Source organism: Monodelphis domestica, chromosome 2 (assembly GCF_027887165.1).
Source record: "Monodelphis domestica isolate mMonDom1 chromosome 2, mMonDom1.pri, whole genome shotgun sequence".
NCBI classification, from domain to species: Eukaryota; Metazoa; Chordata; class Mammalia; order Didelphimorphia; family Didelphidae; genus Monodelphis; species Monodelphis domestica.
Genome location: NC_077228.1, coordinates 159,349,742 through 159,370,551, shown reverse-complemented (window position 1 = coordinate 159,370,551; position 20,810 = coordinate 159,349,742). Strand labels below are relative to the sequence as shown.

Here is a 20,810-nt window from a genome sequence, read left to right as displayed (position 1 = left end):
AATTTTAAAAATCAATGTATGACTAAAGGGAGAGAGATGAATTAACCTTCAAAATGGGAGTTTCTCAAATTCTGGACTATTTTGAAATTTCTTTCTATAATCACTACTAAATTTCATACATAAAACTCTATAATAGGAAGTGATTTTATTCTAATATTTTGAAAACCAGAAATGGCACAATGGACTAGAGCAATACTCCATTCAGATTCTGGATTGTGACTAAATGAAACAAGGAATGTTTTGTAAGAGGGCAGAGTAGTTGCTTTCATATTGTTAGACTAATTCATTAAACTCAAATGATATTTGAAGAAGGCTCATTTATGTTTAAATATATTTTTTAAAATTATACAATACTATGAAATAAAATAACAAGGAACACAATAATAGAATAGGAAATAAAAATATTAAATGTAATTGGTAAAAACTTATTATACAAAATATATAAAGAATTGACACAAATAAAATCAATATCCATATTGCACTTGATAAATGGGCAAGGCAAGGGAATGAATACAAGAAAATGCAGGCACTACATCACACGAAAAATGCATAGCCTCAGTTTACAATAAAATGAAAATTAAAATAATTTCAAGGTATACCTATTACTGCTGGAGGCACTTCTGATTACTGTTTCTTGAGAACAATCCATATTGCTATATAGGTATAAAACCACTTCTACCTTCTGACTCAGTAATTTCATTTGGTGGGTTATAACTTAAGAAAATAATCAGAAAGGGGAAAAATATAATTTGTAAAACATGTTTATAAAGTGCAACTTATAATAGTAAAAACCTGGCAAGAAGCCAAATGCCCAACAATAGAATACTAACCTGGCAATGTATGATAGAGTAATATGATGCAATGTCATAAAAGCTATATTTCAAAACTAATTTGCTCACAGAACATTCTGCAGTTTGGAAATATGCTAGTCTCAGGAAGGAGAAACAAGAGGCACTGAGGGATGAGGGACAAAACAGAAGAAATTAAAGACATCTTCATACTCCAAATTGTCACTTGTAATATATTTGGCATAGCCATAATTTTATATTTAAGGGAAATGTTACTATAATTAGCATTTAATGAACATTATGCAAAACACAATTTAGGGAAATGCCATTATACAACTGTATAGGGATCTAAATATTTCAACTGATATATGGAAATAGGCATGAAATACATTCATTCAATCATTCTAACATAAGTATTATGTATAAATGCTAAGGAGCATGTAGAAATGAATTAAGACATAATGCTTTTCCTTAAATAGGTCACAAATCTAGTAAGCAAGGTAAGAAGTACATGAGTCATGCTATTTGTCTTCTTCCCACTTAATATTATTCTATTCCTCTGATCTCCTCCATGACCTGGTTTCCTCTATTTCTATCTTTCCTGTTTATACAGTATGACAGGTACCATAAGAGTACTACAAAGTGCCAGAGAATGTCAGAGGGGAAAAGAGATTGCTTCCTTGAAGCTAGAAGGAACTGGGCAATGAAAAATTTTATGGGTAAGGATGGCATTTGGGCAGAGACAAGAAAGAATATCAAGAAAAGAGAGGTACAAGTAAGCATGTGGTATATTTAGAGAATAGCAAATAGTCTAGTTTGGCTATAACATAAGGTATATAAAAAGGAGTAAGACATATGCCTATAAAGGTAGGTTAGATAATAAAAGGCCTTAAGATATCAAAGTAAGCAGTCAAAACATTAAGACTATTGACAATGGAAAGCCAAAAAAGGCTTATTTGTTTTTTTTGGTCTGTTTAGACGGGGAATAGATGTTTTGGGAAACTAAATTTGACAGCAATATACAAGATAGATTAAAAGCATACAGAGATTAAAGGCGAAGGGAACAATAATCTTGACAAGCAGTAATGAAGAACTGAACTAAAGTAGTAAATGTCAGTGAAAATGGAAAGGAAGGGAAAGATGTGGGACTGTAAAAGCAAAAGTGATGGGGAATGATGAGTCTGTTTTGAGATGCTGAGCTAGAGGAGTTATTGAGTTTTAAAAAATTAGACAGGGAATAGAATTTAATTACTAGAATAGATTTAATTAATGTAGGGGAATTCTGGTGAAGAACTTCCTTTACCATAGTTTTAGAGTTTCCTAAGTAACTTAACCAAAGTCACACAATGAATCATCAAATGCAGAATTTGATAGCAGGTATTATTGGCTGCAAGGTTGGCTCTCTACTACTCTATACTGTGTAGATCAAATCCAATAAAACAAACTATACATCTATTGTAAAGGTATGAATCATTATTCTTTTTTCAAAGATGGTTGAAGTTACCGTCATTCTTCCATTTACATACATTTGAAATCTTGGTTTTATCTTTGATTCACTTCTCTAATTCCCACTCCTCAAGTCAACAGTTGAAAAGTTCAGCTGATACCACATCTCTACCAAACCTATTTTATATCCACACTCTTCTCCCTACTCAGACCACCACTACACTCCCTCACCATTTCCCTGGACTTTTTACAACTTTCTTTTAAGTGGTCCCTTAACTGTAGAGCAAAAGTTCTGAATCCTTTTCGTAAAATGGACCCCCTATTCAGCAAATCTGGGTTAAAGCCTATAGACTCCTCAAAATAATGTCTTTTAAATGTATACAATATGCCTGTTATCAGCCCGCTTGCCCCAAATCTTCTAGTGGCTACCAATTTGCCTCTAGGATAAAATATAAACTCAGCCTGGCATTTAAGTTATTGCACAATTTAGGTTCAAAACTACCTTTCAAACCAATTTCATATTAATCAATTCTCAAGCATTTATAAAGCACCTACTACATGCCAGGCTCTGACCTAGGCACTAGGGATACAAAGACAAATTTGAAGTTGTTCTTCCCAGGGAGTATTCATATGACCATATGTATAGATATGAAATAAATAGAATGTTATTTATTTATTTACAAGCCTTATCTTGTCATACGAGATTTAAATCAGCCATAACAAAGAATATCCAACTTAAACAATAATGAAATACCAAGAATGGTTGCAATATCTCCATTTCTGGAGATATTTAGGAATAAGGGAAGGAAGGGTGGTGGTAGTGATGGAAAAGGTTAAATTATAGGTCTTAGTTATCTTAGAAGAGGGAAATGACCAGATCATCTTTATGCAAAGTATTTATCTGTCTTTAAATAAAAGAAACTACCACAGTGTATGATCCTTGAATATATTTCCTATACTATTTCAAAGAACCATAATTTTAAATATTTAAATGACTAAGAATACAACACATTTAGATGTAAGGAAAAGAAATTAAATGCCATTTTCTTCCTTTTTGATACTAAAATGCTAAGAGATTTTTCTGGGGGTTATCTAGGTGGCTCACTAGATTAAGAACCAGCCCTAGGATTCAAATCTGGACTAAAAAACTTCCTAGCTGTGTGACCCTGGACAAGTCACTTAACTCTGATTGCCTAGTCCTTAATGCTCTTCTGCTTTAGAATTAATATACCATATTGATTCCAGAATGGAAGGTAAGGGTTAAAAAAAATTTTTTAACAGGTAGAAAAATCGCATAATTTTCTTTTTTTTTACTATGAGAATAAAGGGAAGACATTTTTACTCTGAAGTGATTTATTTCTGGCTTTGAAAAGCATCTGCTGAGGGCTTTTTTTTTAAGTAGACTAAAAATTATCATTTTAATGAAGAAAATAAGATACACTATTAAATACTTCCTGATTCTCCTCCTCACCCATGTAAGCATGCAATAATATGTCCACTGAAAAAGCTTATCTTTTGTATTTATGATTGGGGATTGGATAGAGATTCCTCCATATCTACAAAACCACATGCACTCCAACATTTTAGACAACTAACCCAAGAAGCTCTGTAAAAGTCTGTATCTAAATTTAAAAAATGCAGGACCTTACAGGTTATCAAAAATCACATACTACAGAAATAATCATTCTACCTTAGAAACTCTCCATTTTAATCATATCTCCTTTATTTCCATAGTAATAAGCTTGATTTTAATGTTACTCAATTTAGAAAAACATTTATTTTTAGAAATAATCCTCTCCACTCCACCCTGAAAATTATACATGCCATATTGTTTAGATAACTCCCTTCAAACTGTTGAAATCTGAAGCCTGCATACCAGAATTACGTTCACAACAAAACCTAGAGTTCTGATTTTATCTCTGGGTAAAATCTTCAAAACAATGGAGGGGGTCTCAGGGATGTGACATGAATTCCTGTACCCTTTGTCCATAGAAAAATCACTTGCCAGAAGCAAACTGTTCATTATTTTTCACTTGAATTTACTATATTATTCCACTTTTTTAAATAACTAGGCCAGGTGGTGGTCATTCACTTGAGTGAGAAGTAAATGATAAAATGAGGTAATAATTGTATTAGCACAGTATCAGGCACTTAAAAAATGCTTATTGTCTTCCTTCCTTTGCCTACCATTTTCTCCATATAAGTTACTTTCTGATCTAGCAAGGCATAGCTTTTATAGTTATTGCTAGTATATAAGAACATTACCTTCCTTCTAGTTAGGAAATGAAACAGTTGCATCACAAAATATATGATCTTTGTGTATTTCATTATAATCCAATGCTCAGAAGATAGACAGATAGACAGACAGACAGACAGATATAGATAGATAGATAGATAGATAGATAGATAGATAGATAGATAGATAGATAGATAGATAGATCTTAAACTTCTGGGGTCAGTGTTATTCTAAGTATGTGAATTTACCAGAAGTATTACCTCCAAATAAGTGAAATGTTAGCAAAGAAAAATGAAATGATATGACTTTACAAAATGTTTTAAATGGGAAGGCAAAAAAAATAAATAAAATAAAATATTCTTGTTGGAAAGTCCTGGGGGTTGGGGGAGGGGGGGGAGCAAAAAAGACTTTCAGGTGATGTGATTCACAAAATAGCACCATGGGTGCTTTGATGATTCAAATGGCCTGTGAAACCTATCCAAAATAAGAATTAAGCACAAAAGGTAAAGCAAATCACAGCTGTACCTATTGTCTTAGACACCAATAAACCTATCAAGGTAACAATCAGTTAAACTAACAACTGAAAAGGCTAATTCCTAAATTTACTCAGGGCTGCATAACCAGACCATAGGCTTTGAGAACTCCTTTCTTAGTTAATCCTTTTGCTGCTGATGCACATCTCTCCAGGCCAATCTCAAGATCTTTTCCTCTTCTTCTCCCTCCCCATTCTGAGGTAATGAGCAACAGAATTTTAACTTCCCTTCCTCACCAGGAGATAGAGGTATAGTTAAATAAAAGCTTGTTCTGTGTTAGGCAAGTTCCAGCTTGTGTGTGGGTCTCTACCAGACCTCCCAAAAAGAGGATTGACATCTCAATAAATCATTAGGAACAGATAGGGAGGCTAGTGAAAAATGAATTCCCCAACAGGGGAAGAAGCTTAAATAGCTTTTAGGTCAGCTCCCAAAGAATCCACATCAAAGGAGAAGGTGAGAGGAGGTAAGCAATGGAGGAATATAAATAAAAAGAAACTGAAACTACCAAAGATTTTAAGAGGAAGAACACTCAATTAAAAGCTTCAAGTACAAACAGATAAACCAACAGGGAAGATATTAACAAGAAAAGGGAAAATGGCTTTCAGATCATTTAAATTAGTCTAGACATCCATGAATAAATACTGTAACACAAAGGAAAATTTGTGAGTTTGTTTAGGCAGGTAGATTCTCAAGTATTTTATATTATTCACTATTAATTTAAATGGAATTTCTTTTCCTATTTCTTGCTGTTGGGCTTTGTTGGTAACATTTAGAAATGTTGATGACTTAGGTGATAACTTATTTTATATTCTGCAACTGCTTAAAAAAATGTTAGTTGATTCTCCAGGATTCTCTAAGTATATAAAATTATTTGCAAAGTGATAATTTTATTTCCTCATTGCCTATTCTAATTCCTTCAATTTCCTTTTCTTCTCTTATTGCTATAGCTAGCATTTCTAGTACAATATTGAATAACAGTGGTGGTAATGGGCATTCTTACTTCATTCCTGATCTTAATGGGAAGGCTTCTAACTTATCCTTATTACAGATAATGCTTGCCAGTGGTTTTAGATAGAGACTATAATTTTAAAGAAAGCTCCATTTATTCCTATGCTCTCAAGTGTTTTTAATTGGAATAAGTGTTGTATTTTGTCAAAAGTGTCTTCTTTATCTATAGAGAAAATCATATGGTTTCTATTAGTTTTATTAATAATATGGCCAATTATACTTTAGTTTTCCTAATTCTGCATTCTTGTTGTAAAATCCACCTGGTCATACTGAATGATTCTTGTGATATAATGCTGTAATCTACTTGCTAGTATTTAAAAATTTTGAATAAATATTTATTAGTGAGATTGGTCTATAGTTTTCTTTCTCTGTTTTTGCTCTTTATGATTTATGTATCAGTACTATATTTTTGTCATAAAAGGAATTTGGTAAGACATCTTTGCCTATTTTTCCAAATAATTTATAAAGTATTAGGATTAATTGTTCTTTAAATGTTTGGTAGAATTCACTTATGAATCCAACACTGCCGATTTTTCTTAGGGAGTTCACTGATAGCTTGTTCAATATCTTTTTCTAAGATGGAATTAAGTATTCTATTTTCTCTTCTATTAATCTGGGCAGTTTACACTTTTGTAAATAATCATCCATTTCACTTAGATCATCAAATTTATTGGCACATAATTGGGCAAAATAACTTCCAATAATTGCTTTAACAACTCATTTTTGATACTAGTAATTTCATTTTCTTTTCATGATCATATTAACCAATGGATTATCTATTTTGCTGGTTTTTTCATAAAGCCATTTTTTAGCTTTACTCATTAGTTCAATGGTGTTCTTGCTTTCAATCTTATTGATCTCATCTTTGATTTTCAAAATTTATGATTTGGTGTTTAAATTGGGGTTTTTAATATGTTTCTTTTTAACTTTTTTAGTTAGACCATTGCTCTGTTCTTTCTCTAATTTATTAATGTAAGCATCGGGAGATGTAAATTTTCCCTGAGTACTGCTTTGGCTGTATCCCCTAAATTTTGTTATGTGGTCTCGTTGTTATGCTCTTCAATGAACCTACTAATTATTTCTATGATTTGTTCTTTGGCCCACTTATTCTTTAGAATTAAATTATTTAGTTTCCAATTAATTTTTAATCTATCTTTCTATGGCCTTTCATTGAATGTAATTTTAATTACAACAGGATCTGAAAAAGATGCACTTAATATTTTTGCTTCTCTGATTTATTTATGAGGTTTTTGTGACCTAATGTGATTAATTCTTGTGTATGGGCCATGCACTGATAAAAAAAAAGTATATTATTTTCTATTATTATTCAGTTTTCACTAAAGGTCTACCATATCTTATTTTTCTAAGACTATATTCATCTCCTTAACTTCTTTCATATTTATTTTTTGGCTAGCTTTAATTAGTTAGGTTAGCTCTAATTCTGAGAGGGGAAAGTTGAGGTCCCTAACTATTAAGTATAGTTTTACTGTCTCTTTCTTCCTGTAAGTCATTTAACTTCTTTAAAAATATGGATGCTATTCCACTTGGTTCATATATGTTTAGGATTGATATTATTTCATTGTCTATGGTAACTCTTAGCAAGTTATAATTTCCTTCCATATCTATTTTAATTAGATCTATTTTTGTTTGAGCTTTGTCTGAGATCATGATTGCTATTTCTGGTTTTGTTTTGTTTTTTTACTTCATCTGAAGCATAATAGATTCTGCTCCAGCCCTTTACCTATACTCTGTGGGTCATCCTGTATCAAATGTATTTCTTATAGACAGCATATTATAGGATTCTGGTTTTTGATCCATTCTGCTATCCACTTCCATTTTAATGGGTGAATTCATCCCATTCACATATAATGTTATGATAATTAACTATGTATTTCCCCCATCTCACACTTACCCTATATATTATTCTTTCCTATAGGTCTCAGTTATAACGAATCATATAAAGGTATTACTTTAATACTTTACTTTAAAATTTAAAATTTACTTTAAAATTACTTTAATACAAAGGTATTAAAGATATATTCAAAAGCTGACTCAAATGAACAAAGTGCTCATGGAGCAGACTTATGGATACATTTCTAATATTTCACATGATTGATTGCGGAGTCCTTAAAATGGATGGGGTTAAATTGTGTTGATCTTAAAAGCCAAACCTCTGCTGGTATCTCTTGTGTGTAAGCTCACAGACAAGTTTTAGGGTCCTTTGGAATGTCAAAGATTCATACATGCATTCCTAAGATAAAGACTGGTGCCAGTTTTCTGGAAAGAAGAGTCCTGGCCCAGATACCTAGTGACCTATTATGTTATTATCCATCCTTTTGGCTTTGTCATTAACCTGTTAAAACTTCTGATGTACTAAATGGGTGATGGACACGCAGCCACACTCCATTTGTGTAACTATCCTTAATAAAAAGATCAGCTTCCCTCATTCAGGGTCAGACACTCTTTCTCTCATGATTGGAGAAGGAAGAGCTGACAAGCTGAATGTGATGTTAATGACTCCCGTGTCTCTGTGTCTATTTTCTCTCTTTATGTCCTTCCTACCTTAATCTTTAACCCTTCCACCCATATTCCCCCAGTTCCTGGTTTCCCTTTCAAGTGCTCAAACCCAAGCAAGAATATCCTGTAGCTGCAGGTAGGCTACATTTCCCTCTCCCTTCACTCTGTTCCTCTTAATAAATGGTTTGCTTCTGATGGTTTTTAGAAAGATATCACTTATAATTTTAAGGAAAACTCCATTTATTCCTATGTTCTCTAGTGCTTTTAATAGGACTGGATGTTGTATTTTGTCAAAAGCTTTTTCTGCACCTTCCTAAACTCATCTTGCCTTTTATCAACCTCTCTTCCCCTTCTCTTATCACTGTCTCTTTCAAATTCCCTTTAGGGTAAGATAGATTTCTATCTATATCTGAGTGTATATGTTATTCCCTCTTTGATCCAAATCTGATGACAGTAAGGTTCAAACATTGCCCATAATCCCTTCCCATTTTTCCTCCATTATAATAGCTCTTTTGCACCTTTTATTTGAGATAATTCACTCCATTTGATGTTTCCCTTCCCTCTTCTCCCAATACAATTCTCTTTCCCCTCTCTTAATTTTCTTTATAACATCCTCTTGTAGTTAATTCATGCCAACATATTCCTTCTAATTACCCTAATATTGATAAAATTCCTAAGAATTACAAGTATTATCTTCCCATGTAAGAATATAAACAGTTCAATCTTACAGAATCCCTTATGATTTCTCTTTTCTGCTGATCTTCTCATGCTTCTCTTGAAACTTCTATTTGAATGTAATTTTTTTTTCATCTTTACCTTCCATCTTAGAATAAATTGTATTGGTTCCAAGGCAGAAGAGTGGTAAGAGCTAGGTAATGGGGGTGAAGTGACTTGCCCAGGGTCACACAGCTAGGAAATATCTGAGGCCAAATTTGAACGTAGGACCTCCCATCTCTAGACCTGGCTTCCAATCCACTGAACCACCTACCCCTGAAAGTCAAATTTTTTACACAGTTCAGGTCTTTTCATTAAGAGCACTTAAAATTTCTCAATTTCAATGAATATCTACTTTTCTTACTAAAGAATTATATTCATTTTTAATAGGTATGTAATTTTTGGTTATAATCCTATCTTTTTTTGCCTTCCAAAATACCATATTCCAGGCCTTCATATAATGTAAAATAGAAATGACTAAATCTTGTGTTATCCTGACTGGCTCCATGGTATTCTTTATGGTTGCTTATAGTATTTTCTCCTTAACCTGAGAGCTCTAGAATTTGGCTATAACATTCCTGGCATTTTTCATAGGGGGTAGAGGGGTATCTCTTTCAGAAGGTGATTGGTGGATTCTTTCTTCAATTTTATCCTCTAATTCTAGTATATCAGGGCAATCCTCTTTAATAATTTCTTGAAATATGATTTCTAGATTATCTTTTATCATTAAATTTATAATTGAATAAATCTCAATTTATCTCTCAATCTATTTTCCAGGTCAACTGTTTTCCATTAAGAAGTTTCACTTTTTCTTCCATTTTCATTCTTTTGATTTAGTTTGATGGTTTCCTGATATCTCATGGAGTCATTAGCTTCCATTTCCTCAATTCTAATTTTAAAGGAATTATTTTGTTCAATGAGCTTCTGTGCATTGGACCAGTTCTACTTTTGAAAGAATTGGTTTTCTTCAGTGAATTTTTGTGCCTCCATTTCTATCTCAAGGATCAACTGAATCAGCAAGGGGAGGTGACTCTCAGCCCTCAGATCATCAGGTAAACTAGTAACAACCCAGAAAATAAAGCCAAAAATAGCATCAAGGAAGGACTGAAGCTTAAGAGGGTACCTCAACTTCCCAGAAAACAGAGCCTACCTATAATTAGATAGGAAAAATGAGCAAACAAGAACAACAACAAAAAAATCATCTGACTCTAAAATAATTTTTATGGAGACAAAAAGCAAGGGGTAGTCACAGAAGAGGACAGTGAAAGCAAAGGAAACACACACAAAGTAAAAAAAATCTGGATTGGATACAGATTCTGGAAAAATTCAAAAACCAATTAAGAAAGGTGGAGGAAAAGTGGGGAAGAGAAATTAAGGAAATACAAGAAAAAAGGAAAGTAATGCAATAAGAAATGGGACAACTGATAAAGGAGATTAAAAAACTGACAAAGGAAAACCAAGTCTTAACAATCAGAATTGACCATCTAGAAACTAATAATTTCATGATAAATCAAGAAACAATAAAGCGGAATCAAAGGAATGAAAAAACAGGAAAATATGAAATCTTATTGAAAAAACAACTGACCTAGAAAATAGATCTAGGAGAGGCAATCTCAGAATTACTGGACTACCTGAAAGCCATGATGAAGAAAAAGCCTTGGAAATCATATTATAAGAAATGATCAAAAATAACTGCCCAGAGATCCTTGAACAATAAAATAAAATTGAAATAAAAAGAATTCACAGATCACCTCCAGAAAGAAATCCTCAATTGACAACTTCCAGGAATGTAATAGCTAAAATTCAAGAGCCACCAAGTCAAGCAAAAAATGCTTCAAACAGTCAGAAAAAAATAATTCAAATAACATGGAATTACAATCAGGATCACCTAGGACCTAGCAGCTTTTTTCCTTAAAGGATCGTAAAGCATACATTCAGGAAGGCAAAAGAACACTCAAAGACGATATTATCCCCATTTTGTATATGAAGGACTTAAACATAGAAAGATCACAAAAAGTCCAGAGTGTGATCCAGTCCAATCTGTACCTAAACAATAATCTCCCCTATAGAATATTCCTGATTACTGTTATCCAGGCTTCATTTAAAGATTCCCCCTTTGAGACTGACCTCTTCCAGAAGCACATCTTACTTTTGGATAATTTTGATTATTAGGAAATTATCTCTTACATTTAAGCTGAAATTAATCTTACTGTGATTTTCTCTGATAGTTCCTATTTCTGTCCTCTGTGACCAACTAGAACAAATCTAATAGTACTTCCCACATGACTCAAAATAAATTACTTACAATATTCTTCATTATAAATCCTTTATTTGACAAAGGTGAGAAAGGGATAACTGAAGTTCTCCAAGAGAATTGTGAAGTAATGAGTTTCTTCTAGTAGCCTTCCTTACAGACTAGGCACAAAGAGTGAAATCAAAACATTATTGATTTTCTTCTCAGACCATTTGCAATTTAAACTGGTTCCACTTTCTTGCTTTTATGGTCCATGTCACAGTTGATTATCAAAAGAATGTGTGTTTCAGGACTCCTGCTACGATATCTTATCAATCCTTACTAAAAATGCCAAAGAAATGACTTTTGAAAAATAAATTCATACTTCAATGGATTGTTTTGTAAAACAAGAGAGAAAGAAGACTAAAAATTTCCTTTCCCCTACCCATCTCTGAACTGCTTTTAAAGATGTCAACAGTTAACTGACCTATTAGACTGACTCTAAGGTGCAGTTTGAGCTTCTCACTTAACTCTAACTTCAGGTCATGATTAGGAGAGCAACTGAATATTTAAGTAAATTTTGAAATTCAAATGTTGTCTTAAAAAATAATATCACTGGTGAAGCTACCAAGACTTCTCTCATGTTGCCATTTTGGCTTGAGGCTTCTGAAGGTGTTAATCTATGTGAGCTAGGTCATTAACAGAAAAACTAAAAAACTTCCACTGGAATTTCTTTCTCTCCTTTTTAAAACCCTTGCCTTCTGTCCTAGTATCAATTCTAAGACAGAAGAGTAGCAAGAGTTAGGCAATTGGGATTAAGTGACTTTCCCAGTTAGGGAAGTGTCTGAAAGCTAAAAAGTCACAGTTGAATCCTAGTCCTCCCATTTCCAGGACTGGCGTTCTGCTCTCCACTGTGCTTACCTAGGTGCCCTGCCCCTGGCATTTCTAAAAAAACCTTTACATATAAAGTGTTCAATAAATACTTCTGATTTTACTTTTCTTCAGGTGACACTTTATCATGAAATAGATTTTAAAAAGCAAAACTAACAGTACTCATATTTCCATCTTTCAAAATGGCTTGGTTTCTGAACACCTTTCCTCTTCGTTAAGCTCTTTACAATGGCTACATCTCTGTAAAATTCGTATTATTTCATTCTACTCTGTGTATCTAGAAGGTAAACTTTTTGTCAAGCATTTTCATTCTAATCAAATTATATTGTTAAAGAAATACTAAGTAATTGAAATGTTACTACTTCTAGGCTAGTGTTATCCTATAATAATTAATGTTGAGGTTATGACATTGTCACATTTAAGCAGCTGAAAGCATTAGGTATTAAGTAAAACAAATATTTCTGTGCTTACAATATTTAGAATGTTTATTTTAAGCAGCATATTTTAAGTACAGTGCGTTCTAATGATAAAAGTAGTTTCAGAGAAGAATTTGAGTATCAACAATGGGCAAAATTACCAAGCATTAGTGCTTTCTCCCACAATGCTCAATTAAAAATTGTAGAATGAATAAAGGTTTAGGAATCCTTTTGAGTTTATGGGCTTTCCAACCTAGAATATACCCTCTTTGAGAATTGTGGCCTCTCACCTCAACTAGAAGATTTTCTACCTAAGAAATGCATTCAATTTGGGGATAGCTAATTATTAGAACATTTTCCCACAGCAGGACCAATTCCATCCATTATATTTCATTCTGTTTTACAGAGCCAAACAGAAAAAATTCTTCTTCCATGTGAGTTTTTCAGTTGTTTCAAGAAAGCTACCACATCCTCCTAAAAGTCTTCTCTTCTCCAAACTAAAGAGTTACAATTCCTTCAACCATTCCTCATACAGTATTCTCAAAAGTCCTTTACCATATTGATTTTCCTCCGTTGTAAATCTCTAGATTAACCACCTCTTCCCCAAAATGTGGTCCTCAAAACTTAACACAATAAAATTTATTCCACCCAAGGCAAAATAAACTGGGACTATTTTCTCCTTCATTATGAATATTATATTTCTCAATATTGTCTAAGATTCTACCTCAGCTTCATCCCACTTCCAGGTCCTCATCTCTTCACACATAGACCGTTTTTAATTGCCCACCAAATGACTGATTGACCTTCCTGCCTTTAGTCTCTCCTACTTCAAATTTGTCCTTCCTGTGTCTGATTTTGTCACTTATCTATAAAACAAAAACACCACTTTCATTAGTTTCCCATTGCCTCCCAAATACTGCATAAATTTCTTACATTAATAATTCTAGTTGTTCAGCCTACTTGTTCAGCCTAGTTCAATAAGTACTCTTCTTAATCAAACATTTATTCAGTACTTACTATATATCAAGCATTTTCCTAAATACTAGGAATACAAAGATAAAAATGAAACATTTTTGAATTCCTGAATTCAGGAAGTATATATCCAAATAGGGAATACATGTAAACACATACTCTTATTCCCTTTCTCCTCTTCTCAGCCTGTATTATCCTATCAATCCCCATGACTAGAATGGATCCTTAGCCAAGCCTAACCAAAAATATATCTTCAGAAGTCTTCCTTTCCTTCAAAGTTCAACTTTGGGGTTATCACTTTCTCCCTTATAACTTCCTTTTACTGCTCCAAAACAAAAGTCATCTCTCTTTTTCATTCTCCCTTAGATAGGTTATTTGAGTATACATCTTTTCTTTAATGAGGTTCATGGTGTGTGCCATCCCCAGTAGCTAGTAAAATGTCTTGAACTCTATTAATAAGCATTTATTAAATTCAGTTCAAATGTACCTTTACTAAGATCATTTACAATTACAGAATTATAAAGTGTAAAAGTTGTTATTTGGAGACTAACCATCCTGAAAATTTCATTAAAAAAGGATATTCCAACTGCCACTTAAAACAGGAATTAATTTCAAATCATCTACCTAACAAATAATTTGTATACTTAAAAGGTTGATTATAAGAGCTAACTCTACACTGATATCAGTGAAATAAGACTTGCCTAGTGGAAATGTCAAAGTAAAAACCTTAAGGTAACAAATAAAACTCTTTCCTAATATATGCAAGATTGTATTAATATTATACAAGCACTCCTCAAAGTAAAAAGAGGTTGGTGCTATGACTTTATTCAATTCAACCTCATTATGCTGCTGCTTATGGTTTACATAGGATGGCATAGGTTTCAAAGCAATTATTTTTCTTCAACTACAAAATCCTGGTATAACAGTGACAAAAGAATATTATGTCTCCACTTAGTTCATTTTCAGTTATACAAATTTTTAAGAAAGTTCTTTTTAATGTTTTAAAAAGAATCCAATTCAATGATAATTACTAGCACATCTAACAAAGCTATATTTTCAAGAAATAAAAGAAATAATTTTCCAAATGCCTTTCAGCTTTTTTATATCTTAATGGTTTCACATTACTATTGCTAACAATGGTAAAACTGTGACTATTAACAAATGTGACACTTAGTAGGAGCAATTTTTAAAATGATGAGAAATGAGGGCTTTGGGGATGCTTTTGTATCTGGGAGATAATCAAAAGTCTATCTACACAAATACCATAAAGCTCTGCATATGACAGCAGACAGTGACCAAAAGACTTGTGTACCTCAGTAAATACAAGTTCAGTTCAGGGCACCGAGAAAAGTTTTAGAGAGAGAAGATAGTATACGTACCAAGCCCCTCTCCTGTCTGTTTGTGGAGAGGTGCTATAAGAAGGGGAGGTAAGAGAAGTATTTGACTTAAAAAAATACTTCCTGCTGTGTAAGAGGCTGCATGAAGAAGCAACAAAGTCAGCAGCAAGCAGTCTCTACACTTCTATACCTTCTGCTTGGCTCAATACTGTTTATTAAGTACAAGTTGTGCAGAGAATGCTGGGGCTTGGAGTTACTATCTGAAGACTAGGTAAGCCTCATACCCATCTTTTCACTGATTCAAGCAAGCACCTATTTTCTACAGAACACGATAGTGAACATTAAAATAAAAGTTTGAAGTGTTTATTAGCCATGATTCTTGCTCTTCCGAATTTACCTTCTAACAGAAAGATAAGATACTAAGTAAGACATATCAGATAATGCTTTAAATAATCACAAATGCACTAGAGAAAATAAATTCCATCAACTGAGGAATGGCTAAAACTGTGGAATGTTATAATGGCATATGAACTGATGCAAAGTAAAATAAGCAAAGCCAAGAAAACAATATACAGGGTAACTATAACAATACAAATGGAAAGAACAACCACACACTAAAAAAAGTAAAAAAAATTATAAAGAGCATCTGTTGTTCAGCAGTTCAGTCATGTCTGATTCTTTGTGATCCTGTAGACCTCTGACCAGGAGGTTTTCTTGGCTTCCTGGCGTGGTCTGCCATTTCCTTCTCCAGTGAGTTAAGTCAGAGAGTTTAAGTGACTTGCCTACAGTCACAGAGCTAATAAAGTGTCTGATATCAGATTTGAAATCAGGTCTTCCTGACCAGCACTCCATCCACTGAACCACCTAGTAGGACTCAAATGAAGAAATATGAGAAGACATCCCCAACATACCCCTTTTGTGAAGGTTGGAGGTTCACAAGTATCACACAATGCAATTATCTTTGGACTTTGTTATAAACTTGGGAACATAGGAGCACAATGGCAGAGACTTCAGAGGTCACCTACTTTTGTCCCTTGCTTTAGAGATGAGGCTGTTACCCAGACAAGCAGAGTGCCTCAGAGACTCTGTTTTTTTTTTTTTTTGAATAGCAATTTTTGAATAGCAGGGTTAGAAGCAGAGTCTTATTCTCCTGACTCTAAATCTCACATGCACACACAAACATTATCATTTATTGCTTATGTAGCATATGTATCTGTGACAGGTAGTACAAATGAGCAAGTGGAAATCTGAATTAAATAAAAGACAGAAAGCTGCACTGACTTCAGAAAATCCAAGCTTCTCTCAGAAATAAAGGTACATTCATCTTTTTAATATCAATACCCTACCAGGGTTTTTGTAAAGTTAACAAGGCATGGAAAACAATAGTCTCTGAAGAAATGAAAACCAAAATCATTCAAAGGTCAAAGGAGAAGAATGTGATAGGTATAATGAACAGACTAAAACAAGTGTAAAAGATGTCTTTAGTCAAATGTATGACAAGAGAATAAAATGAGTTGGTCATGTGGTAAGGGCAAGAAATGAGATACATGATACAGCCTGAATGCTCCTCTTAGTATAAAGAGAAAGTGAGGAAGGCCTCCAATATTGTGCCTAAAGCCCCCCCATTGAAAACAAAATCAAAAACTTGTGAAGGGGATAGGCAAGAATCACCAAAAATGGGAAGGCAGCAGTGGATAATGAGACCAGAGGCTTTTGAGTATTTAAGAATGATTACTGAAAGGAAGTATTTCGAAAGACTTGGAAAATTAACTTGATTAAAGGGATATGATAAAGAAAAAGTACTATTTGTGTGACTCATTTTAATGTCAGGGATGTGATTTCATGATGTGAATATCCCCCATAGCAAAGCACTATATATATATATATATATAAAGTACTCTATATAACCCAGATCTTCTTTGAGTTACTGGGGCTAAAAAGTTTACTAACATATAGTCAATTTGGTTATGAGTCTCACCAAACTTAGGCTAGTCTTCAGATGACAATGTCAATCACCAGGCTCATTAATATCAATATACAAAGTCAAATATTCATTTATATCTATTGCATTTTGCTTATTAAAAATGTCTCTCAATGTAACAGCTATTTCATTAAGTATATATAAGCACAATTCAGCTCAAGATGCCCTTATCAACTGATTGCAGTTTCCTTTCTCACAGTGGCAAGGCTATGTGCCAGCTGCCTAAACAACAATGGAACAGCTTTAATTGAAACTGAGGGACTCAAACTCTAATTAAAGCAGGTCATTCCAGAAACTATGTCCTGATTCTTTTCTTTTTTTTAAACTCTTACTTCCATCTTAGATTCAGTACTGTGTATTGGTTCCAACATAGAAAGGCAGTAAGGGTTAGGCAATGGAAGTTAGGTGATTTGTTGAGAATCACACAGCTAAGAAGTGTGGTCATATTTGAACCCAGGACCTCCTTTCTCCAGGCATGCCACCCTATCCACTGACCTACCTAGTTGCACAACTATGTGCTGATTCTAGATGTGAATGTTAATTAGCATTAGGACCATGACAAATTTCTAAATATATTTAAAATTAGAAAAGTCACAAAATAGGATTTATAAATTACATTAACATTTGCACAGCACTTTACAAATACCTTGTTTTATACTCACAACCCTAAAAGGTGGGTACTGGTACTATTATTATCTACATTTTACAGATGAGGAAACTGAGTCATATAGAGATTAAGTGACTTATCTAGTCATAAAGCTAGTTAGTGTCTTAAGTCTTCCAGATTCAAAGTTCTGTGCTCTATCCACTATGCAACCTAATTGTCACATTCAACTTCTTATTCAAACTAAGAAATCTGCTGAGAATTTAAAATTATTTCTTTCCTTCAAAGCTCCTTTCTATATTATTTCTAAGATCAGTATTATCCCCATTTCATGTATGAATAGCTTGGAACAGGAATCTGGAAGGCTAATAAAATAGTTCACTTAGCAGGTGTTCCCACCTCCATTATCTCTTCCTTTCAATCAAGGCCAATGTAAGATGGTAAGCCAAACACATTGAAACCTAGTTCTATCTATCCTTTCCCTACATCCACAATTCTTTATTCTTTTGATATATGGTATGCAATAAAATAAATGCTTTAAATTTGTTATATAACCTCAGAGTAAATTTAGTTTTCAAAAATGGCAATAAGAATAAGTCATTCTTAGACTAATTAATAGACCTATGCAATCAAAAATACCTAAACTCTTTTGATCTATGTTCTTATTATAGAAATTTGAATTTCGTTTCCACAAACAAGAAACAAGATTAGAGGTTCACCTCTGCCTACCATGAAGGAGTTTAACACCTGATAGTCTATTGCTGCTATGTTCTGAATCAACTCTCTGATGCTTCTGTTCTTCACTATTACCAAAACTGTAAGCAGGTGGTGTACTCCACTAGTACCAAGTAGTCCAACCCAGCACCCAAGATTCCCTGGGTAATAGGAGGGTAGTCATATTGTCCTAGCTCTGTTCAGAAATTAGAATATGATCTAACTACTTCCTTGCTCCAGAATCTAATACTCTGCTTTGAAACTTCATCTATTCTTACCACTAAGGAACTTCTATTTATAATCAAATACTCAGAAGGACGAAACTCCATTGATACCAAGGCTACTGACCCAAACCTCACTCCTTCCTTTTCTATCAGTAGTCCTAAGAGAGATCAGAGGTGGGGAATAGCTGGAATCCTCACCTTTATTGGGAGGGGATTTGGGAGCTTACTAACAGCACTAGAGTCAAGTAGAGACTGCATCCACTCCAATGGCACATTCTCACCACAATGTCATAGTCCTTCCTTACACCAGTCACATAGGGGCTAGCTCTGAAAACATGAACAAATCCATAGTCACGTGTGGAGGCACTATCTTACTCTAATATGCTTTTAACTCATGAGAAATGAAAAAATTTATCATTCTTCCATGATCAAAAAAAGATGCAGAAATGAGATCTCCAATCACCAGGGCTAGGACCTTCAAGATCCCATTCCAGAACATAGATCCAGACACTACTGGGCCCAACAGGAGACAAGTGAATACTCAGATAGAAGCTGATAGTACATCACCCCTCACTATCTTGAAATAAGGGGAAGAGAAATGTCCCTGAAAGAGAACTGAATCAGGTCTCTGAGGATATGATCATCAAGTATTTACTTATCCAGATTGCTACCCATCTTGCTAAACAAACTGAAAATCCTGGGCCATCATCATTGGGAATAAATTTGGAAATTAATTATGATGATATCTATCTTGTGACCCATAGAGCAATTTTGTAACATAGATTTAATTGTGATAAATAGCTAAGCATCACAAGTGGACAGAATGCCAGTTTTGGAATCGAGAGAACCTGGGTTCAGATCTGGCCTTAGACATTTCCTAGCTATGGGAACTTAGTCAAATCACTTAACCCCAAATGCCTAGCTCTTCTGCCTTGGAATCACTTCTAACACAGAAGGAAAGAGGTTTGTAAAACAAAAAGTTTAATGGTGAGTTTGTACGTGTTAAAAGACTGAACTCAATGTTTTAGGCCAACATCCAAATTAAAACAAAATATAAACATATGCTCACTAAGAATAACGAATACATTTCAGTCAAAGAAATCAAAACTATTAATAAGCACATGAAAAAGTGTTCTAAATCTCTATAATCAGAGAAATGCAAATCAAAACAACTCTGAGGTATCACCTCACACCTAGCAGATTAACTAACATGACAGCAAAGGAAAGTAATGAATGAAAGCTGGAGGGGATGTGGCAAAGCTGGGGCATTAATGCATTTTTTTTAAAGTTAGGAAAGGTAATCTTTATTAATAAAAACATGGAGCTTTGATTAAACACATACCACAGATGATAAATATCATGGAGAAAATACAAATAGGGAGAGGTTTGCACAATGTTCCCCCTGAGGTGCCAAAGCACTCACTGGATTAAAGCCTCCAAATGTCACCAACTTCTCCATTCAAATCATTTCTATAAAACTGGTGGAGTTGTGAATTGATCCAACCATTCTGGAAGGCAATTTGGAACTATACACAAAGGGCACTAAAAGACTGTCTGCACTTTGATTCAGCCATAGCATTGCTGGGTTTGTACCCCAAAGAGATAATAGGGAAAAAAGACATGTACAAGAATATTCATAGCTGCGCTCTCTGTGGTGGCAAAAAACTGGAAAATGAGGGGATGCCCATCAATTGGGGAATGGCTGAATAAATTGTGGTATATGTTGGTGATGGAATACTATTGTGCTAAAAGGAATAATAAAGTGGAGGAATTCCACGGAGACTGGAACAACCTCCAGGAAGTGATGCAGAGCGAAAGGAGCAGAACCAGGAAAACATTGTACACAGAGACTGATACACTGTGGTACAGTCGAATGTAATGAACTTCTCCATTAGTGGCAATGCAGTGATCCTGAACAACCCAGAGAGATCTACAAGAAAAACCACTATCCACATTCAGAGGAAAAACTGTGGGAGAAGAAACACCAAAGAAAGGCAACTGCTTGGCTAAATGGGTCGAGGGGGATATGATTGGGGATGTGGACCTAAATGAACATCCTAGTGCAAACATCAGCAACAGGGAGATAGATTCTGGTCAAGGTCACATGTGATACCCAGTGGAATTGCGTGTCAGCTACGGGAGGGGTGGGGGGAGAGGAGGGAGGAATGGAGTATGATTTTTGTAACCAAGAAATAA

The 20,810-nt window shown here is 34.0% G+C and overlaps 1 protein-coding gene across 1 annotated transcript in view; it reads right to left on the bottom strand.

Annotated features, from left to right (window-relative positions):
• Positions 1–20,810, bottom strand: part of EGLN1 (egl-9 family hypoxia inducible factor 1) — a 73,304-nt gene that overhangs the window by 16,864 nt on the left and 35,630 nt on the right. The gene's annotated exons all lie outside the window — the stretch shown is intronic.